Source organism: Gossypium arboreum, chromosome 4, assembly GCF_025698485.1.
Source record: "Gossypium arboreum isolate Shixiya-1 chromosome 4, ASM2569848v2, whole genome shotgun sequence".
In the NCBI taxonomy this organism is placed as follows: domain Eukaryota; kingdom Viridiplantae; phylum Streptophyta; class Magnoliopsida; order Malvales; family Malvaceae; genus Gossypium; species Gossypium arboreum.
Genome location: NC_069073.1, coordinates 95,868,544 through 95,893,399, shown reverse-complemented (window position 1 = coordinate 95,893,399; position 24,856 = coordinate 95,868,544). Strand labels below are relative to the sequence as shown.

The window sequence follows — 24,856 nt, the reverse complement described above, 5'->3', positions numbered from 1 at the left end:
TCACACTAGTATCAAAGAGAGTAAAAGTACCAAAGATAACGTCGGGGAGGATGCCTCCTCTCGTGCGCGGATGGCATATGCTCTAACAGAGCTCGGGTCTCGGATCGAACACCGTGTCGGTGGCTCCCCGATTACCACCCCTACCTCCTGAAACCCTGGGGTCTACCTCTAGTCGTCGCCCCACTAGATCTTGCACCTTGCATCTTATTCTTCTCATCTAGCTCCGCAATCTCTAATGAAGTGGTCCTTGAACCACATCCGTAATAGGCAGGTTATGACTTACCCCAACATTCACCTAGGTGTCGTCTTCCACATTGGGGCATTCAGTCTCTCTTGACGATTATTGCCCACACTAGCTACCAAGTAGCTCGGGAGTCCACCGATGGTCGGGCTCTAATGGAAATTCTCGCAGTCGCCCTCGACTTACTGGTGTCCTCCCTGAACCTCTTTACAGCCGAGAACGAAGCTTTACTCATTGATCTTTTACGGTAATCTCTTGCTTCAAATTCAGCCTTTTTCTTCTCCTTCCCAAGTTCTTCCGCCTTGCGTGCTCGCTCGACTAGTGTCACGAACTCCTTTATCTCCAAAATTCCCACTAGTAACTTTAACTCTTCATTCAATCCTTCTTCAAATCTTTTGCACATAGAAACCTCATCGCCACACACTCCGAGCATACCGACTAAGTCTTACGAACTCATGTTCAGATTCAGATCTGATCATACGGCCTTGCTTGAGTTCCAAGAACTCCTTACGCTTCGATCGATGAACCGTTGACTAATATATTTCTTCCGAAATTCGTTTGAAAGAAATCCCAAGTAACTTGTTCCTTTGGGACTATGGAAATCAAGGTCCTCCACCAATAGTAGGTCGAGTCTCGCAACAAAGATATAGCACACTTAAGCCATTCATCGGTGTGCATGACAATTCATCAAACACTCTAATGGTGTTATCAAGCGAAACTCGCCCTTTCGGCATCGCTTCGGTAACTATGGCCTTAAACTCCTCTCCCCACGCTTCCTAATCAAGTCCACGGTAGTTTACTCACCTCACAGATCGATGGCGATGGCATTACGGGCTCTTGGGTGGATTATTTAAATTCGGAATGGTTGGACAGCCGGATTGGTTCGGGCATATTGCGCGACCCACTCGTTCATCATGGTGAAGAAGGCTTGTTTCGCCTTCATTTTGATTATTCGCGGATGATCGAGGCTCAAGAAAGCGTGTCCCTTGCGCAGAGCAGCCGCTACACTTTCAACGTCATCCGCCAAGGGTCTCTATCCCGGGTTCCATCGCTAATCAAAACAAAAATTTCAACCGTCAGAAGTTATCACATTATTAAGCACTAAGTATCGAGGATTGATCCGAATTGTTCAACGGGATGATTTTATAGTGACATTGTTATCATGAACCTACACTTGTGATGTATGAAATGTAGTGAAAGTGAATTGTGATATGTAGGCTAAATGAGGTAAATACAAAGAAAGTGTGAAAGAGTGAATTAGCAATAATACTGTTTTGGACGGTTGTAGTGACGTGAATTTGAAAAATCACCAAAAATAGTAGGAATTTAATTAGAGGCTGAATGAGATATGCATTTAAATATTAATGAGTCTATTTTCATGTAGAAGAAACAGATCAAGTAAAGGAACTCTATAATTTGAGATATTTATAATTGTGTCTGACTTGCTCAGAATGACTATGTGATCCCCTGTTCTTACTTTTAAAAATCATTAAAAATTGTACAAAACTAATTAAGAAATATAGTTTAGATTTCTAGATTCGTTATTGATTCTAGTTTTAAATGAAACATATTTCATGGCTATTTGAATTGTGTACTGGGAGAAATTCAATTCGTAGTGAACAGAGGTCGATCACCAAGTCAGATAGCGGGGAAACTTTAACTAATAAACTGTACTAATTGGCTGGACCAAAAATTCTAGAAAAAAAGGTAGTAAAAAGTAATATGAGTCTAGTTTCAAGAAAATTTTACAGAATTAAATTTTGAGTTTTGTAACTCGAGTTATGATTTATTTAGTGAGTATGACGTAGTAGAGACAGCTTGACCAAAGAGGAGTAAATGGTGAAACTAAAAGTAGATACACTTGAGTTATTGTGTAAACATATTAGATTCTTATTCATTATTTACATACTTGCTTACTAAGCTATAAGCTTACCCTCTTTTCTCTCTTTTGTCTTATAGTATCGTCCAGCTTGCACAGGAGTCTAGGTCTTAAAATATTAGGTATAATATTTGACCGATTATTTTGTAGAAGCCTTTAAAATTAGCTAATATTATTAAAGGCATATGTTATAGTGATTCATGATCTAATTATATGCCATTTTTTTTTGTTTTGGTTTTATTTAATGGTATGTGTTATGATTCGGTAATACCTCGTACCCTTTTCCGGCGACGTATACGGGTAAGGGGTGTTACATTTAGTGGTATCAGAGCTATGATTTAGTTGGTTCTCAGACTAATAAAGTGTGTGTAAAAGTCTAGCTATACATGCCATAAATATATTGTGATAGTGCGGTGACTCCTGATTATTCTAAACTGTGTTTTATTTTAATATAGTAATGGATCCTGATGGAACTGTGGCTGATGATGCTGCTAGTAATGCACCGGCTCCCGCAAAAAGGACCGCGCCTGTAGAAAGTAGACCTGAGACATTGAGACAGGGAGATGAGGCCCGGGATGCCTTTCTCCAAATGATGAACAATTGGTATACTGAGTTTATTCACAAGAACCCAAATGCTCAACCTCCTCCACCCCTCCCATACCTCGAGACGGTTCCTCAGAGTGCCAGACCTAGATTTGGTAAGAATGAACAAGCCTCCGGTTGACAAGATTTGAAAACAAGGGGCCGAAGAGTTTAGAGCAAAGATCGATGATGATCCCGAGAAGGCGGAGTTCTGGCTTGAAAATTCTATCCGTGTATTTGATGAGCTTTCATGTACACCCGAGGAGTGCTTAAAGTGTGTTGTATCACTTTTGAGAGATTCAGCCTACCATTGTTGGAAGACTTTGGTAGCAGTGGTGCCAAAAGAAAAGGTTACTTGGGATTTCTTCCAGGAAGAATTCAGAAAGAAATATATAAGTCAACGATTTATTGATAAAAAACGGAAGGAGTTCCTTGAATTGAAGCAGGGCAAGATGTCTATGGTAGAGTATGAACGCGAATTTGTAAGACTCAGCAAGTATGCCCAGGAATGTGTGTCCACCGAAGCTATTATGTGCAAGAGAATTGAGGATGGGCTATATGAGTATATTAAAGTGCTTGTAGGAATTTTGGAGCTGAAAGAATTTGTAGTATTGGTTGACCGAGCTCTTAAAGCTGAAGAATTGAACAAAGAAAGAAGAAAAGCTGCTATTGAGGCTCGAGACATTTCAATCTCAATCAAAGAGGTCCAAAGAGACAAACCCTCGAATGACAGTTTCAGCTGAGGATTCACACAGAGATCGTGGCAGGCATATTCGGGGTCTAAAGCTCAAGCTACTTCAGTGGCAAGTGTAGGTAATGTGCGGCCTAAAAAGCCCGAATGTCAACAATGTGGCAGGCAACATTATGGTGAGTGTTGGGGAGACGAGCGAGCTTGTTTCAGGTGCGGTTCTCGCGAGAATTTTATTTGAGATTGTCCGGAGAAAGGTAAAGAAGAAAAATTTCAGAGTGCTAGACAGAGTACTACCGCTAGCAGAGGTAGACCATCGAGAAATACTGGAAGTGGAGCTAGCAGTAAAACTGTAATGAAAGATTTAGCAGCGAGATCAGAAGCTAGAGCGCCTGCTAGAGCTTATGCCATACGTGTCCGAGAGGATGCATCATCTCCTGATGTCATTACTGGTACATTTTCTCTCTACGATACTATTGTTATTGCATTGATTGATCCCGGGTCTACTCATTCCTATATTTGTGTGAATTTGATATCTAATAAGAAGTTGCCTGTTGAATATACTGAGTTTACGATTAAAGTGTCGAATCTCTTAGGCCAATATGTGCTAGTTGATAAGGTTTGCAAGAATTGCCCATTAATGATTCAAGGTCACTGTTTTCCGGCTAACCTGACGCTGTTGCTATTTGATGAGTTTGACGTTATCTTGGGAATGGACTGGTTGACATTGTATGATGCCAAGGTAAATTGTAGACAGAAAACACTAGAGTTGAAATGTGAAAATGGTGAAATTCTGTGGGTTGAAACAGATGAATCAAATAAATTGCCTATGGTGATTTCGTACATATCTACTCAGAAATACATGAGGAAAGGGTGTAAAGCTTATCTTGCCTATGTAATGAATACTAAGATGTCTGAATTGAAGCTTGAATCAGTGCCAATAGTCTGTGAATTTCCAGATGTATTCCCAAAGGAATTGCCAGGGTTGCCTCCAGACAAAGAGATAGAGTTTGCCATTGATTTGTTGCCAGGGACTGTACCTATCTCGATTACTCCATATAGAATGGATTCGACTGAATTAAAAGAATTGAAGGCTCAGTTACAAGAGTTAACAGGCAATGGATTTGTGAGACTGAGTTTCTCTCTCTGGGGTGCTCCTGTATTGTTTTTAAAGAAGAAGGACGGCTCAATGAGACTTTGCATTGATTACCGTCAGCTCAATAAGGTGACTATAAAGAACAAGTACCCGTTAGCGAGGATTGATGATTTATTCGATCAGTTAAAGGGGGCAACAGTGTTTTCAAAGATCGATTTGAGGTCCGGTTACTACCAGTTGAGAGTTAAGGAGTCGGATGTACCAAAAACTGCCATTAGGACAAGGTATGGACATTATGAGTTTCTTGTGATGCCTTTTGGCTTAACAAATGCTCCGGCTATATTTATGGACTTGATGAATCGAATCTTTCGGCCATATTTGGATAAGTTTGTAGTAGTGTTCATAGATGACATTCTAATTTATTCTCGGGACGAGTCTGAGCATGCTGAACACTTGAGAACTATATTGTAGATCTTGAGAGAAAAGAAACTGTTTGCTAAGTTTAGTAAAAGTGAGTGCTGGCTTCATGAAGTTAGATTTTTAGGGCATATAGTTTCAGGTGATGGTATTCGGGTGGATCCGAGCAAAATTTCTGCGATCGTTGATTGGAAACCGCCAAAGAATGTATTCGAGGTTAGAAGCTTTTTAGGCTTAGCCGGGTATTATAGACGTTTTGTCGAGGGATTTTCGATGATTGCCTCTCCTATGACTAAATTACTGCAAAAGAATGTTAAGGTTGAATGGACTGATAAATGTCAGCAGAGTTTTGAAAAGCTGAAAGCACGATTGACTGAAGCACCAATTTTAGTACAACCCGAGCTAGGGAAGGAGTTCGTAATTTATAGTGATGCTTCATTGACAGGCCTTGGATGTGTACTGATGCAAGAGGGTAAAGTGGTAGCTTATGCCTCGAGATAGTTAAAGCCGCATGAGAAGAACTATCCTACACACGATTTGGAATTGGCCGCTATTGTCTTTGCCTTGAAGATCTGGCGACATTATTTGTATGGTGAAAAATGCCGAATTTTTATTGATCACAAAAGTTTGAAGTATTTGATGAATCAAAAGGATTTGAATATGCGACAATGGAGATGGCTTGAATTATTGAAGGATTATGAGCTAGTGATTGATTATCATCCGGGAAAAGCAAATGTAATTCCTGACACTTTGAGCAGGAAATCTCTTTTTACTTTGAGAGCCATGAATACGGAGTGAGCATTGTCTAATGATGGGTCAATCTTAGCAGAGATCAGGGCTAAACCGTTATTTCCCCAGCTGATTTGTGGTGCTCAAAAGAACGATAGTGAGTTGCAAACCAAGAGAACTCAGTGCGAATCAGGTTACGACTCAAATTTTCGAGTTGGACCAGATGACTGTTTGATGTTTCGAGATAGGATATGTGTACCGAAAAATGATGAATTGATTCAGAAAATATTACATGAGGCGCATAATGGTTGTTTTTCAGTTCACCTTGGTAGCACAAAAATGTATAATGATTTAAAGAAGTTATATTGGTGGCCAGGCATGAAAAGGGACATTTCTGAATTTGTAACTAAGTGTTTTATCTGTCAACAAGTAAAAGCTGAGCATCAAGTTCCTTCAGGATTACTCCAACCAGTAATGGTGCTTGAGTGGAAATAGGATAGGATTACCATGGATTTTGTAACCGGTTTTCCACTGACTCCTAGAAAGAAGGATGCTGTCTGGGTAGTAGTTGATAGGTTAACAAAGTCGGCTCACTTTATACCGGTATGTACCGATTACTCACTTGATAAATTAGCTGAATTATATATTGCTGAAATTGTGAGGTTGCACGGGGTACCTATGTCTATAATATCAGATAGAGATCCGATGTGTACCTCGAGATTCTGGAAAAAGTTACAAGAAGCTTTGGGCACAAAATTGAACTTTAGTACCGCGTTTCATCCACAAACAGATGGTCAATTGGAAAGAGTAATCCAAGTACTCGAAAATATGCTTAGATGCTGTGTTTTAGAATTTGAAGGCAGTTGGGAGAAATATCTACCTTTGGTTGAATTTGCCTACAATAATAGTTTTCAGTCGAGTATACAGATGGCACCATACGAAGCCTTGTATGGTCGCAAGTGTCGGACTCCTTTATATTGGACCAACCTTAGTGAGAAACATATTCACGGAGTTGATCTAGTTAAAGAAACCGAAGAGAAAGAAAAGTATAGCTTTAGTGAAAGTGTTATGGAAAAGACATGGAGTAGAAGAAGCTACGTGGGAACCGGAGGAAGCCATGAGAAAACGGTACCCAAACCTTTTTACCGGTAAAATTTTCAGGGACGAAAATCCCTAAAGGGGGGAGAGTTGTAACAGCATGATTTAGGGCCAAAATGGAATAGTGGTTTCGAAACCACAAATTCGAGAATTTATTATATTGATTAAGTTTTAGTATTTATATTATGATTGCATAATCGTGTGAGAATTTCGTTGCGAAATTTTATCGATTGGGTGTTTAATTTGACGTTTAAGACTAAATTGAAATAGGTGAAAAATGTGTGTGTTCTAGTTCATAAAATACTTCATTGAAATGGGGGTTTTAATTAGAGGTCCTTAAATGGCAATTAGACCATTATACTTTATATGGACAAAAATTTGGACATGGATGGAATTTTTAGAAAGTTTAGTAGTAAGGGCATTTTGGTCATTTGCATAATAAATGAAATAAAATGGGGAAAATAACACAAAAATGTGTTCATCCTCATTTAACTTGGCCGAAACTTGCATGTTCTCCATAGCTAGGGTTTGTTTCAAGCTTTCAAGCTCAATAGTAAGTGCATTCAAGCCCCGTTTTTAATGTTCTTTATATTTTGGAAATCCTCGTAGCTCGGTTTACCTATTTCTACCATTATTTCAAGTTAGGGTTTATCTTTAAAAATTTACCCATGAATTATGTGCATGTATTTTGATGTTTGATGGTAGAATATGAATGTTTGAGGTTAGGAGAACGATCTTTTCTAAGCGATTTTTAGCGAAAACGAGCAAAACAGTATTATCGATAAAAATACCTAATGCTCATATGTACATGTTAGAGCGAGAATTTGATGTTGTTATAGAAGAGAAAAATGTTCAGCATGTCATAAAACATAAGAATAAGTACTGAAATTAAATTTTCGAGCCTAGGGGAAAAATCGTAATTTTGTAGAAGTTAGGGGGCAAAAATGTAATTTTTACATAATGTGATTTTTGGATTGAAATAAATAGTATGAGTGTTAAATGAGCTAAATGTGACAGCCCAAAATTGACCCTAGTCGGGATGTGGTTTCGGGACCACAAAACCGAGGCATAAAAATAATTTAAAAATTTATTTTGATGCCTATGATATGTGTTAATTTGTGTATGACATTTTGAAGTTTCAATTTAGAATTATAAATGTGAATTTCACTAGAAAGGACCTAGTAGTAAACTTTGAAAGTATGATGGGGAAATGTGTGATGACTAGTTGATCATGCATGCAAAAATAAGGGATTTGCATGTCAAATTTCCCCAATGATGGTATAGTGGCCGGCCATGACAAGGGAATATGGGCAAGGAAAACATGTTATGACATGTTTTGTTAATGCATGATGTGATAAATGATAAAAAAAATTAAGCATGTAGGAAGAGAAACAAAAAAAATCAAAAATTTGCTCATCCTTTCCCCCCCTTTTGCCGTGAGTGAAAGAGAAGCAAAGAAAAAATTTTGTTCATCTATTTTTCTCTTCTTTGGCCGAAAATACTAAGGAAAAGGAAGGATTTTGCTTCATTTTCTTTGTTTAGAAGAGATCTAGAAGGAAATTTGGCTAAACTTGCATCAAGAGTAAGGTATGTATGAGGTTGTGTTATGAGTTTCATGCATGTTTTAGTTGCTAACTTGATGTTCATGTTAGCCATGGTTCAAATCCTTGTTATGCCATGGGAATGGTATTTGGCCAAAGTTGTTATTGTGTTAAAGCCATTGCATGCTAAATGTGAAGCTTGCTAATGATGCATGCAATGATGGATTTTCTACTCTTGAAATTTCTTGTAGCCATCTTGAGTAAGACATTGAGTTTTCTTTTGTTTAACCATGATTGAAGTTGAAAGGGCATGATTGTGATGTATTCGCCATGATGCATTCATGAGCATGGTTCATGCTTCTTGCATGTTAGTAAAATTTGTGTTTTGGATGGCTATGGACACCTTGAAATTGCCTTGCACCTATATGTGTATATATGATTGCACATGATATTTTGATTATGAAGAAAGTGATAAATATGTTGTTTAAAGAAGAAATTTGTTGAAGAATGTTGTGAAATTTGCATGTACAATCGGCCTAGTACACATATGATGTGAAAAATCTTGCAATTTATTGTTGATTTTGTGCAAGTATGACTAAGTATAATCGGCCACATGGGGGGGGGATTATTGTGCATGCATTCGGTTAGAGGCAAGCTTAATGATGCCTATTCTTGACTTAGGTAATCGGCTACCTTGTTGTGAGCTAAGGCCGAATGTGTGCGTAATTAAAGAAAATTGACTAAAGTGCTTAGTTATGTGATGTTGAGTCAATGATATGTGTATTCGGCCAAGGCTAGCAAGCGAGACTTTAACGAATTGAATTTGTTTGAATTAGCTCAAGAGCTTAGAGGGCCACAATTGGATAAGGGAAGGAAAAAGTGATCGATTAGTCGTCGGGCCATTCGACAACATCCGAGGTAAGTCCTCAAGAAATGACCCTACTCAATTATGTGAAATGAAATATGGATGTGTAATGATTATTGATTTATGTGTGTATGAGTATTTGAATGATACCCGGCTAAGTCCCGGGCGATTATGCAAGTGATATGTTTGTGTTTGAGCCTTAGTAACGAAAATGAAACATGGATGTGTAATGATTATTGATGTATGTGTGTGCATGAGCAATTGACTGATATCCGGCTAAGTCCCAAGACATTTATGCTAGTAATTATACCCGGTTAAGACCAAGGCCATTGTGCTAGTGACCACATCCGGCTAATACCAAGGCATTTGTGCAAGTCGTTCTATCCGGCTAAGACCAAGGCATTCATGCATGTGGTTATATCCGGTTGTATTCAAGAAGCTTGGGCTGAAGGTGAGCGTTGGTTGCTGTAATAAATTTAATTAGTACGCTCGAAAAGCCCAAAGGAAAATGTATGTTTATATGTGCATTGGAAAAGTCGATATGTTTGAGTAACATTCGTTCAATCGACTAACGAATTTTCAGCTATTGAATTGGTTGATATCTTGTGAAAGTATACAATGATGAAGTGTGAAGCAAGTATGATTATGTGAATGTGTATTAATGAAATGATTCATTTGGCTATGTGAATGTAATGCCTTAGTTAAAGCTGATTTTATTGCTTGAGACTTACTAAGCATAAAAATGCTTACCCCGTTGCTTTGGCTCTCTGTTTTATAGATTTTGCTCATTAGCGATCGGATTTGGGATCATTAAAGTCGAAGTCATCTACACTATCAAAGCCTCCATTTTGGTATAATTTTGGTTGAACTTTGAAATGGCATGTATAGGACTACCCTAATGTTGAAGGTCATGTACCTTTCGGTTTAGTGTAAGCTTGGATAGCCATGCGAAAATGGCTTATATACGTTTTTAGTATGATTCTATAATAGTTTGTATGATAATCATTATGGGGTATGAAATTGTCTGAAAGGATTAGCCATTGGAATGGTTAATCATAATCACACTTTGTGCTATGTGTGCAAAAAGGGCCATTTGAATCGTGGAAATCATGAAATAGGTAATGGTTACTTTGAAAACAGATGCTGGCAGCAGCAGTGGTATGGTTTTGAAAAATCACCAAAATTTGTAGGAATGGTATTAAATAATGAATAAATTATGTAAATGAACCTTAATGAGTCTACTTTCATGTGGAATAAACGAAACGGTCATAGGAGTTACATGTTAAGAGATATTAAAGCTATTGTGAGATAGGGCCAGAACGGTTTCTGGGTCCCCTGTCGCAACTTTAAAAATTTATTATAAATTATCCAGAAATAATTAGGAGTCATTCCTTATATGTACAGATTCCATTTTGAGTCTAGTTTGATTAGAAACAAACGGCACCAGTATTAAATCCCTGTACAGAGAGATATTCAAGTTGTAACGCGCGAAGGTCAGAGCAGTCGATCCCTGTAACATGGGTGACTTTAACTAATAAACTGTACCAATTGGCTCGACAAAAAATTCTAGAAATAAATCCATGGATTGATATATGAGTCTAAATTCAGGGAAAATTTACAGAATCAGTTTCCGAGTTTTGAAACTCGAGATATGATTTTTAAGGTGACAGTGACGCAGATTTCCAGCCTGTCTGGAAATGTCAAATTGGTGGGTGAAATATGTGGATTTGGCTTGTTAACCCCTCGTGTCCGACACCGGCGATGGTCTCGGGTTCGGGGTGTTACACTAAATGTGTTGTTATAGATCAAGAAGGGCTTGGAATCGACCTCGAACGAATGAAGGAAAAGGTTTTGGACTAAATTGTAAAATTTTCATATTTTGCACCGAGGTAAGTTTGTATGTAAATAATACATTAACTTTATTTACATTTTTGTATTCCAGCCTATTTTATATATTTTGGTTGATTTTGAATCATAAACCGACTATTAAAAGAATGGAAATAAGTAATAGTGAGATAAATCCCGGTCGAACTTTCGGAAAGATTGAATAATATAGATGAAATGTAGCTAGGTCACATGTATGGTGCTAAGTGCACATCATGTGTACAAGAGAGCTACGAGAGACTTTGTAGTAGCTAGGTCACATGTGTGATACGGGATGTATCCCATGTAGACAAGAGAGCTACGAGATAAACTGGCTAGGTCACATGGGTGGTACTAAGTGTTCACCATGTGTACAAGAGAGCCGAATTATATGAAATATGATGGTGAAGCTGTGTGCTGAAACCACTAAGTATCGAGGATTGATCCGAATTGTTCAACGGGATGATTTTATAGTGACATTGTAATCATGAACCTACACTTGTGATGTATGAAATGTGGTGAAAGTGAATTGTGATATGTAGGTTAAATGAGGTAAATACAAAGAAAGGGTGAAAGAGTGAACTAGCAATAATACTGTTTTGGACGGTTGCAGTGACGTGAATTTGAAAAACACCCAAATATAGTAGGAATTTAATTAGAGGCTGAATAAGATATGCATTTAAATATTAATGAACCTATTTTCATGTAGAAGAAACAGAGCAAGTAAAGGAACTCTATAATTTGAGATATTTATAATTGTGTGTGACTTGCTCAGAATGACTATGTGATCCCCTATTCTTATTTTGAAAAATAATTAAAAATTGTAAAAAACTAATTAAGAAATATAGTTTATATTTCTAGATTCCTTATTGAGTCTAGTTTTAAATGAAACAAATTTCATGTCTATTTGAATTGTGTACTGGGATAAATTCAATTCGTAGTGAACAGAGGTCAGATTAGTCGAGCTGTATAATAGGGGAAAATTTAACTAATAAAATGTACTAATTGGCTGGAGCAAAAATTCTAGAAAAAAATTAGTAAAAATTAATATGAGTCTAGTTTTAGGAAACTTTTACGGAATTTAATTTTGAGTTTTGTAACTCGAGTTATGATTTATTTAGTGAGTATGACGTAGTAGAGACAGCTTGACCAAAGAGGAGTAAATGGTGAAATTAAAAGTAGATACACTTGAGTTATTGTGTAAACATATTAGATTCTTATTCATTATTTACATACTTGCTTACTAAGCAATAAGCTTACCCTCTTTTCTCTCTTTTGTCTTATAGTGTCGTCCAGCTTGCATAGGAGTCAAGGATCGTTGAAGATCTACCTGCACTTCAATATTTTTGGGTATTTGAACTAAACATTTTGAATCATGGCATGTATAGTAGACTTAGTTATTTTGTTACGTGTCATAATTGTCTAGGTCTTAAAATATTAGGTATAGTATTTGACCGATTATTTTGTACGAAGCCTTTGAAATTGGCTAATATTATTAAAGGCATATGTTATAATGATTCATGATCTAATTGTATGCCATATTTTTTTTTTGTTTTGGTTTTATTTAATGGTATGTATTATGATTCGGTAATACCTCATACCTTGTTCCGGCGACAGATACGGGTAAGGGGTGTTACACCACCTGCAATCCTAGCCACTCTAAGGCATTAGCTCTCCCTCCATCTCTGAGGTACCTACATGCCATTTTGGCTCACACGATTACAGGACGGCGAGAGAGCACTGGCGTCATCAACACTCACGACGCCTACTTCTTATGGTGTATGTCGAATGGGCACGTCATTAACCTTGCCTATTTCATTGCCCTCACGATTCAGCACCAGACGGAGTGGTATAGGAAGGAGGTCATCTCCATTGGCTCCTATGTTACTCGGTTGGCTCGACAGTTCGAGCTCCTCAGCACTGCAGCCCAAGAATCATCCTTAACCCTCATTGGCCAGATGTCTCCACAAGGCATCTCGAGCATGCTTAGCATGAGGATGATTGAAAAGCACCGAGGAACCTACCCTCCTCAATATTGTCTCACCCAATATACCGAAGAGGAGGCCTACAAGGACATTCCTAATGATGTCCCTCCATAGCACAAGGACCCACCTACTTAGTAACCACCACCCTCTCATCTAGTTCATGCGGCGGCTTCATATGCTGACATATCTGAGCTCCTCACTCGATTCAAGCAAAAGTGTTTTTAATGATTTGACAACATTGATGCTACTCTACAGCAGATTTGTCAGCACCTCCACATCTCATCGTCAATCCCACCTCGCGAACCATCCAACGATGAAGATGTTTAAAAACATTTATTTATTATTTTATGTTTTCTAATTTTTATTAAAACTACTTTTTATTTTTATTAGATTTTAGAATTTTATTTTTAATTATCAATTTTGATTATTTCTTTATGAGTAATTATTCTTCCTAATATCCCCCAAAAAGTTCCTGATTTTATCACAGTTATACAGAGCTCTTAAGCTCATCATCGCATAGGAACTAAAAACTCCACCAAGAAAGGTTCTCCACGACTGCCATGTCTTGATCGACCACGGCCATAGCTACCACTAGATATAATATTCTTTTGGCACAGGACTTATGGACTAATGAACCTCTACCACTACCGAAGTATCCTCATCCACTCTCGCACCGATGACTCTCCAAAACTCCAGTTCAAGGAATTCATCATACAGGAAGTTTCACTTCTCTTCTTATCTTAATTTTATTCTAATATCTATCTTTGTACATTGAGGGCAATGTACATCTTAAGTGTGGGGGTATTTATTTCATTATCAGAAAAATCCCTGAACGACTGCCTTGTTCTCTTGAAAAGCTCTCTTATCATATTTAGGATAAATTTTGATTGGTTTATGACGTTGATTGATATATCTTGAATTAAAACATAGGCATTTATGCATTGATTGTTTAAACCTCAAGACATTAGAGAATCAAGCATGATAAGTTGATTTTAAGAATTTAAAATCTTAGGTTGTTTCCCAAAGTTTAGGTATTACTTTGAGTTGGAATTCACAAGTTTTAAACATCAAAAGCCATAATTTTGTGTGATTTTTGAGCCTTTTGAGCATCTATTAATTCTTTCATGCTCACTTTTATTATTGCTTTGAGTCGCCAAGATTGAACTGTTATTCTAGAACTTGCTTGATTATGCATGTCGAGACCACACCATTTGATTTGATATGTCAAAATGATTAAGGCACTTAGGATTCAGCCACTCATGCCATGAAAAGCCTACCTCCACGATTAACCCCTAGTAAACCCCCTTGAGCCTAACAAGACATTTCTTGTATTACCCTTAATATTAACCCTTAACCCATTATTATTGAAATCCCCTAAACTAATCCCTATTTTTGTCGAGATTTGAGTTGAATAAATTGCTTAGCTATGACTTGTTCTTAATAGTTAGTCTATGTTATTTAACTTGTTCTTAAAAAAAAAAAAGAAAAAAAACATGTATACTTTGTAAGCTTCAGTATTTAAATTCCATATTTTGAGAAAAGCTCTATTGTACACAATTGATGACTAGCTATTTTTCTAGTCAAGTAATTTTTCAATTCAATCTCGATTCTAACCTTTCTTTCAGCTTGTGACCACATCCCCTAACCAAGCCTCATTACAACCCTCTAAAGACCTTTTGATTGATGTATCATCTTAAATTATAGTGGTGGAGATTTGATTTTCATGCAAGCCTATGGTAATGACTTTTCATTATTGACTAATGACTTTTCATTATTGACTATTGAGTGCTTCATTTATTGTCCTTAATCACCTCGAGTGATTTGAGTGAATCTTTAGTGAGGATGTGAGACTCTGTGATATTCTGAATCAAAGGCAATTACTTAGATGAGGGAAGACACCTATGTTTGCATGATTAAATACTCAACTTGGAATGTTTGAAACTTTTATGTTCTTTTAGTTGAATTCTCAATGTATGATTACCTATAGATTATTTTGAGATATTATCAATAGAAATTATAAGTTGAGAAGAATTTATTTTGATTATGAGTTGAGAATTTTGCTTGAGGACAAGCAAATGCTTAAGTGTGGAGTTATTTGATAAATCGTAATTTATACATAGTTTTACCCCATGTTTAACGTATTTTATGGATGATTTCCCATTAGAATTGGTGAATTCAATGCTCCTAATGCTTTAATTTCATGTTTTATACTTAAGAGAGGATAGGAGAGCGAAAGGAACGAGAAACGGGCCAAAAACGGAGAAAATGGGCCAATGTACGAAATCAACACGACCGGGGCCTCCTCACACTGGCAGATCACACGGCCGTGTCAATTTGGAAGGCTCAAACACGACCTGAAGTAATCTTACACGGGCGTGTCCCTGCCGAGCCCAAGTTGAGTCCAATTCGGAAAAGGCTAATTTTGAGGGATCTTAGGCATTCCAAAGCCTATAAATACATCCTAGAGGAGGAAGAAAAAGGAGATACAGAATAGGGAGTAAGGAATTACTCCAAAGAAGCTGATTGATCCATCTCAGAAGGAAGATTCACTATCAAGACTGAAGATCTCTCCTCAATTTTCCCTTCAAGAGTTTTAGGTTTTCTTTATGTTTTCTATTCTTTATTATTCTTAGATGTTCTCTTATTTAGTTATGAACTAAAACCTCTAAATACCTAAGGGGAATGAAACCTAAGGCTTATAGAATGATATATTTTGATATATGTTACAAGTGTGGAAATTGTTGATAATGAAATGGCATAGAAGATGCATGATTTGGGTTTGAAATTGGTTGAAATTATAGTGCAAATGTGATTGGTTTTATGCTTGTAGGTATGGCCCAAAATGGGTGGCAAGTTGGCATTGTAAATGACCTATTTTTTTCGACACGGGCAGGGACACAGGCATGTGTCTCAGCCGTGTTGCTCAAGGGCCATTTCAAAATGAGCCTGGGTAGACCACACAGTCGCACATGGGCTTGTGCTAGGCCGTTTGGCCAAGTAAGTTTTGACCACGGGTAAGACACACGAGCGTGTGATTAGCTGTGTGACCCAAGTCAGTAGCAGCCCTAATTTTCACAAGGCCTGGCACATGGGCGTGTCTCGTGGCTATGTAGACAAGTCAGTATGCATGCCCTGTTTTGACACAGCCTATTCACATGGGCGTGTGACCTGCACAACTTTGAAAAAATGTTTAAATTTTGAAAAATTTTGTATGAGCTCGGTTTAGTCCGGACCCCTTTGTAATGATGTTTAAGTCTCGATGACCTATATAAGGGACATTATGATTATGTTTGATTATGATGGTGGATAATGTATGTGAATTGTTTGTAAAATGTTTCCTATTGTCTAGTAACGCTTTTAACCCTAGTCTGGCGATGGATACAGGTTAGGGGTATTACATCAAAGACATAATTAGGGCTGCCAACACCTCTATAAATGAAGAAATTAGGGTTTTGATGTAACTAAGCCATCCTACACACCTTCAAAAACCCTTTGATAAACCATAAATTATACATATTTTTACCCCATGTCTAATGTATTTTATGGATGATTTCTCATTAGAATTAGTGAGTTCGATGCTCCTAATGCTTTACTTTCATATTTTATACTTAGAAGAACATAGGAGAGTGAAAGGAATGAGAAACGGGCCAAAAACGGAGAAAATGGGCCAAAGTACGAAATCAACACGGCCTGGATCTCCTCACAAGGCCAAACCACACGACCGTGTCAATTTGGCAGACTCGAGCATGGCCTGAAGTAATTGAGCACGGGCGTGTCTCTACCGAGCCCAAGTTAAGTCTAATTCGAAAAAGGCCACTTTAAAGGGTTTCTAGGTATCCCAAAGCTTATAAATACAAACTAGAGGAGGAGGAAAGGGGAGACGGAGAAGAGGGGTAAGGAATTACCCTAAGGAAGCCGATTGATCCATCTCAAAAGCCAGATTCATCATCAAGACTGAAGATCTCTCCTCAATTTCCCTTCAGGAGTTTTGGGTTTTCTTTATGTTTTGTATTCTTTATTCTTCTGAGATGTTTTCTTATTTAGTTATGAACTAAATCCCCTAAATACCTAAGGGGAATGAAACCTAAGACGAATCTTGTTATTATTTTCTAAATCGTATGATAAATATTTAACTTGTTCTTAATTATATGTTCTTAATTCTTGTTTTGATATCCCAGGATACTAATTCAAGATACGCTCTTATTCAGAGGAGGAATAGACGCTGTCTAAGAGTACATTTGCCATAATTAAGTGGATTTGATTGCGCGCCTAGAAATAGGGTGACAAGATTTTGCCGGATTAGGGTGAAACCTAATAAGGGGATCCATAGATCGAGTTAATGCAACCCTAGAGTTTTAATTAGAGAAAAGTCTCAGTTATTCAATCTAAGGATTAGACGTTATTAGTCTTGAATAGGGATAATAACATAACTTAGGGATCTCTTCAGAACAGGTTGAATGAATAAATCGTCTGCTTCGGAGCTAGAATAATAAGTAAAGTCTAGGTGGATTTTTCCTTAGGTATTGTCTCATGTCAATCGATTTTCCCAAAAGCAATTCCCCAATTCTTTTCTCTGTGCGTTCTTAGTTTAAATAATTAGTTAATTAAAACAAACCCCTTTCATTCTTAGGCTAGATAATAAAAAGATAATTATTACTAGTACTTTTGGTTCCCTTGGGTACGATATCCCAGTCTTGCCATTACTATACTATTGTTCGATAGGTGCGCTTGCCTTTTCGTTGTGATAATAGTTAGTCTAGGTTTGATCTTCATTATAAATATTTATTACTTGTTACGAATCACTGCGATCAATTTTTGGTGCCGTTGCCGGGGAACTAAAATATTAGGAACACTAAATTTTTATTACTTTAGCCATTTATTTTTCTTGTAATTTTATTTTATTTTCTGATTTATTAATTTACTTATTCTTTCTCTTGGTAGGTTTTTTTTATAGTTTATGACTAGAAGAAACCCGTCAGGACCATTACTTTTTGATGAAGAAATCGACCACACAGTTCGCAGAAATCAAAGAGAGATAAGGCGCAGCTTATGACACACGGAGAACGAGCAAGAAGACAAAAATCAACCCCCAACCGAAGAGATGGCTGAAAACCAAGACAATCAGCTGCCTCCTGCAATTGCAGCTAATCAAAATCTTGCTCCACGTACTATGTATGACTATGCTAAACCCTCTTCAACAGGAACTAAATCTAGTATAGTTAGACCTGCTATTGCTGCGAATAATTTCGAACTAAAACCTAACACTATTCAGATGATACAACAGTTTGTTCAGTTTGATAGCTTGCAGGATGAAGATCCTAACACTCACTTAGCAAATTTCCTGGAATTTTGCAATACATTCAAAATCAATGGAGTTTCTGATGATGCCATTCGTCTTCGTTTATTTCCCTTTTCACTAAGAAACAAAGCTAAACAGTGGTTGAACTCGTTACCACGAGGGTCTATCACTACTTGGGAACAAATGACTGAGAAGTTTTTACTAAAATATTTTCCACCAACTAAAATGGCTAAATTGTGTAATGATATCTCTTGTTTTGTGCAGATGGATTTAAAAACACTTTACGATGCATGGGAGAGATATAAGGACTTACTGAGAAGGTGCCCTCACCATAGGTTACCGCTTTGGCTACAAGTTCAAACATTTTACAATGGTGTGAATCCCTCGACAAGACAAATGATTGGCGCAGCTACTGGCGGAACCATCAACAATAAAACACCAGAAGATGCCTATGAATTTATAAAGGAAATGTCACTGATAACTATCAGTGGCAAGTTATGAGGACAAAGCCAACGAAAACAGCTAGCGTTTATAACATCGACTCAGTTACTATGCTGTCAAATCAGGTAGAACTTCTCAATAAAAAAATTGATAGTTTTCTTGGTTCTACGCAGATACATCCAGCAATGAGGTGTGACTCAAGTGGAGGAGGTGTGCATACAGAATACCAATCCTTCAATCTCACAACCGAAGAGGAACAAGTCAGCTATATGGGTAATAATAACTTTAGATCTCAAAATAACCCATAAAGTAATACTTATAATGCAGGTTGGAGGAACCACCCCAATTTCTCCTGGGGTGGTCAAGGGAATCAAAAGCCACAAAATCCTCAAGGCTTTCAACAGCCACCTTATCAACAAGAAAAGAAGCCGAACCCTGAAAAGATGCTCTCTAAATTCATCTCGGTGTCAGAAACCCATTTCCAAAATACCGAGACAGCACTTAAGAATCAACAAGCATCAATCCAAGAACTCAAAACTCAGATAGGCCAGCTGTCCAAATTAATTTCCGAACGACCACAAGGTAGCCTACCAAGTAATACTGAACCTAATCTGAGGGACCACCTCAATGCAATTAGCACTCAAAATAAGGAAGGATTCATTGCACCTGAGCCAGAATTACAACAAGACAACGCGATGAATAAAGGTCGAGAAGAGGTAAACAATGATGATCCCAAACAGGTAAGTACGAATCATGAACGTCACGTGCCATATCCTAAAGTGATGACGAAAGATAGAACAGAAGAACAATTTGGTAAGTTTGTCAAACTCTTAAAGAAATTACATAGTAACTTACCCTTTATTGAAGTTCTTTCGCAGATGCCCAACTCAGCAAAATTCTTAAGGGAACTTTTAAGGAAAAAAAGGAAATTAGACGCTACATCGCATGTGGAGCTCAATGCAGTCTGCTCAGCTATTCTAAAGAATGAGCTACCTAACAAATTGAAAGATCCAGGGAGTTTTACAATTCCTTGCTTAATTGGTAGTTTATCTATGAATAATGCTTTAACTGATCTAGGGGCAAGTATAAATGTTATGCCATATAAGATGTTTAAACGACTAGGTCTCGGTAAACCGAAATAGACTAGGATGAGCATACAATTGGCTGACAAAACAGTTAGATTTCTTAAGGGTATTATTGAAGACGTTCTCGTTAAGATTGATAAATTTATTTACCAAGTAGACTTTGTCATCTTAGACATGGATGAGGACAACGAGGTACCTTTAATTTTAGGACGACCCTTTTTAGCAACTGCTAGAGCCATTATTAATGTAGGCACAGGGGAGCTAACGCTTCGTGCAGGTGACGACGCAGTAACACTCCAAGCACGCGATTCAGTCAAAACCCTTAAGACTCAGGATAATGTTATAAAACCTAGAGATGATAAAACTAATATTCAATCGTCCTTGCAGGAACCATCTCGAACCAAGACAATAGAGACAGTGCGCTACTATCATGAAGAGAACAAAGACATCCATGAAGAACGAAGACTATGGATAGAGGAGCTAGGCGAATGGCGAGAACACAAACCGAGAACACATGATAAATCGAAACTATGCCAAAACAAGCCCGATACCTTTCCTAATCAACTTAAGGTAGGCGATAAAGTCTTACTAGATGCCATCAATCCTCACATTGTCACTACCACACTGAATGAGGAAATCCCTCTTACGGTACTTAGTATTTTTCCATTCGGTACGATGGAAGTGAGTCATTCAAAGTTCAGCACTTTTAAGGTAAAAAACACTCGTTTAAAACCTTATTTTAAGATTGACAGCAGGAATGAGGAGTATGAACTCCTCGAACCACCATGATCATTTGACGGAGAGGTAAGTCGAGCTTAAACTATAAATAAGCGCTTCTCGGGAGGCAACCCGAGCACTAACATTCTTAATTTCTTTAAATTCTGATATTTAACTCCTAACCTACTAATAGAAATTTTGAATACAGGTGTTTCCAAAGAGACACAGCCAATAACATGGGCGTGCTCAAGGCCTTGTGAAACAGGGCAAAAGATTTCCCCAAAACATGGGTTGCAATAAAATGCCACGACCGTGCGACATGGCTGTGGTCTAATCTGCCAAATAAACACGGGCGTTAGACATGCCCGTGCTAGCATCGGTGGACAAACACTGTAGCACCCCAAACCCGGCCCAGAAGTTATGGCCGGATCTGGCATGCCACATCAAAAACGTGAAAAAAAAATTTCCATTCTAAGTCTAGAAAATCGTACTTGATGTTCAAAAGATTAATTCATTAAAAGTTAAAGTGAATGGAAGCTGTGCACTAGGTAGGAAACCGGAAAAGAGGTGGTGAGTCCATCGGACTACTTAAGTACCAAGCTCTCTTCGGATCCAATCCTAGACATGCATACCGCCATTGCCACACTTTAACATCATGGATATTTCTAGGAAACAGATTTGATTAAGTCATTTTTAGGAAAAGTGATTAATTTTGGAAAATACTTTCATTGCGGAAGCTTTGCTTGTTGTCGTGCTATTTTGAAATCAATTGTTGTTTTTGAAAACGCGCCTAAAGCTATCCAATTTCAATAGCTTAAAATAAGTATTACCTATCTTAGTAATACATATAAAAAACATCAAAAATAAATAAGCGGTCTTATTACATTTAAAACCCAAAACTTCAAACGTAAATAAAAGGATGTCCAGTTCACCGAAGAAAATCAAACTTTCGAGCAATGTGGCCACTCCGAATTCCCTCACGACTCCAAGCCCACTATGGTTGGGGATTACTGCGTGGATGAAAATAAAAGGGGTGAGTTTGGGAAACTCGGTTTGTAAATTAACCCAACCATAGCCTATATCGGCTTAAACCACGAAATAGAATAAGTTGGCCTTAGCCCGAATGAATTCAAAATAAAGCCCATAGGCCCATAATAGAACGTAATGATATTACATGTTTATGCGAAACCCAACCATATCCAACCGTATACACCCCGTACCAACCTTACACCGTGTGGGGAGACAACTCGACCCACCCAATCGCTACACACCACGAATTTGCAGCATGGCTGCTGAGCGAATAATGTGACAGAGTCACCAGATATGAGATAATCGTGGCGAGCCACCGTATCAGATATATGTGGCGAGCCACCAGATCGATATTTGTGGCATAGCCACCGTAACGCTTCCTCCATAATATAACCCATGTCCCCATGCAATGATATATAATCATGGCATACATCATACGTAATCGATCGTCATTCTTTTCAACAAATTTAACCCTAGGGTATAACGGTAATTTTGCACCTAGGGGTATAACGATAATTTTCCATACATAGGGTATTATAGTAATTTAGCTACTTTTAGGGTTTTCATGCATATCCTAACTATTTACATACTATCGAACACTTACCGCACATACTTATTGAATTGGGCCCGTTGGCCCATGAACCCGATCTTTGGCCCATTAAGCCCAAATTATCAAAATGTACTAAATCGCAGCGTCTGCAGCTTTATTACTTTAGATTACCAAATATACAAACCCAACTATCTTACGAGCATTCAGACATCAAGAAATTCCCAAAATACCGACTTTTCGGCATTTCGGCTTTTCGGCTTTTGCCAATCTAATCCATGAGAGGGTGTCAGTTACACACCTGTTTGCGATGATATGCTGACGAGAACCACACACGAACCGCCTACAATTGGATTACTAACACATTAATCTAACTACTCAAATACAAACTACGTATTAACCCCTTACAATATTTGGCCAACCACACCTACAGATCATAGTAAGCTTATAAGAAATCAATAAGCAACTCATTAACAAATTTTTGTCAATGTTTACCACATAATCATAATTTCACTGCAAGCTGTCTTCCTGAGCAACAGTCACTAAATTATTTATAACTGGAGCTACGAAACTCCAAATCAAGTGTCGTTAATTTTCCCTGAGAATAAACTCATATATCTTTTATCCATAAAATTTTCAGAATTTTTGGTATGGCCAATCAATACCAGATTTTTCTTAAAGTTTCCCATGTTTCACTGTTTGACTAATCTGACCACTCTTCATTACGAATCAAATTTCTCATTGTACAGAATTCAAAATATGTTCTTGTTTATTTCATTAGAAACTAGACTCAATAAGATTTAATTACATAATTTATTCACCTTCTAATTCATCTCCCACAATTTATGGTGATTTTCCAAAGTCACGTTACTGCTGCTGTCCCAAGCAGATTTATTACCAAATCACTCTTTCACACATACCTTGCATGCATGTTATTTAAACATGTATATCACCAATCAATCATCACATATCTATGATTTTACTTAAGTATAATCTCCATTTCATCATTTTAAAGCACAACATGTTAGCTGATTTTTCCCTTTAACATCTAAGGCACATGCATGCTCATTTGTTTGGCTCAACTTCACCTATCTTCCATTTTTCATCAAAAGAACATGAAACAACAACCATTTCCTTCATTTTTAATTCATTACTAAATGCTCACAACACAACTAAAAATCAAAATATACTTCAAGAGTTAATGTAGAATCAAGAAGAACTCATGAACCTCAAAATAGAAGCAAGGTACCAAGAACTTACCTTCAATTTTCCTCCTCCTAATGACCGAATACTCAAAAGCTTTCTCCTCTCCTTTCTCTTCTCTAACTTTCAGCTATGATGAACAAAGATGGACAAAACTTTGTTCTTTTCACCCCTTTTCTTTTAATAAAACTTCATATTTCATCCATTTAATTCTTTAATACAAAAGACATGAAATTCTTATCATGAAACATTTACCTAACCCATTATCATGAAACATTTACCTAACCCATTATCATGGAACATTTACCTAACCCATTATCATGGAACATTTACCTAACCTATTATCAATTTGTATCAATTTGTACCATAAATTATGGATATCAAGTGTACATTTTGTCTACAACAACATGATGATTAGCCACTACATGTAAAATGGGAGGTTTGTCATGCAAATCCTCCTATTTTGCACTCCTATTTATTTGGCCACTTCAATGTAGCCTATAGCATTTTCAAACATTTTCACATAGGTTCTATTTCATAATTTCACCCCCTTTTTCTTATGGAACAAAAATTAACTAAAATTGTCGGGTTCTATCTTAAGTTTGGGCTTTCTAGAGGCCCACTAACATAATTAAACCTATGCCAACATTCATAGGATTCCCGAAAATTGGGGCGTTACAACTCTACCCTCCTTAAAGAAATTTCGTCCTCGAAATTTACCTAATCCAAACAGATGAGGGTATTGCTTGTTGCATCGTCTCTTCGGCTCCCAAACTCGAAGTTTCCCTTCCTTAACTTGTTGAAAACGAGCGACCAAAGACTCATCGTTCAACTGTTTTTCCTTAATCGATCCACCCAGTTGGCCTAACTTGCAACTTAGCCAGAGACTTCCATCATCATCTGACTCGACGAGCAAACATTGCTCTCGGATCGAATCTGACTCTCGACTTAGAGCATCGGCTACCACATTAGCCTTGCTTGGGTGATACTCGATCGAACAGTCATAATCCTTAAGCAACTCAATCCATCTCCTTTGCCTAAGGTTCAGCTCCTTCTGAGTCAACAAATACTTAAGACGCTTATGGTCAGTGTATATAATACACCTTTCTCCGTACAAGTAATGTCTCCAAATCTTAAGTGCAAATATCACTGCTGCCAACTCTAAATCATGAGTCAAATAGTTTCCCTCATGAGGCTTAAGCTATCGTGATGCATATGCAACCACCTTACCCTCTTGCATTAACATGCAGCCCAAACCCACGTGTGATGCGTCATTGTACATAATAAAATCATTCCCAGACTCTGGCTGAATTAACACAAGTGCTTCAGTCAGAACTTTCTTCAACTTCTCAAAAGCTTCCTGTTGTTTCTTAGTCTATACAAATGGTACTCCTTTCCTTATGAGTTTTGTCAGAGGTGCTGCCATCACAGAAAAACCTTCCACAAACCTTCTGTAGTATCCTGCCAGTCCTAGAAAACTTCGTATTTCTGACACTGACCTAGGCGGCTTCCACTCCAAAATCGCTTCAATTTTCCGAGGGTCCACCTTAA

General features: G+C 37.6%; 1 non-coding gene across 1 annotated transcript; it reads right to left on the bottom strand.

Moving 5' to 3' along the window:
• Window positions 1-18,514: 18,514 nt before the first annotated feature.
• Window positions 18,515-18,621, bottom strand: LOC128292393 (small nucleolar RNA R71). The gene has a single exon (XR_008282378.1). It is a non-coding gene; the product is annotated as a small nucleolar RNA R71 (small nucleolar RNA).
• Between the last annotated feature and the right edge of the window lie 6,235 nt (window positions 18,622-24,856).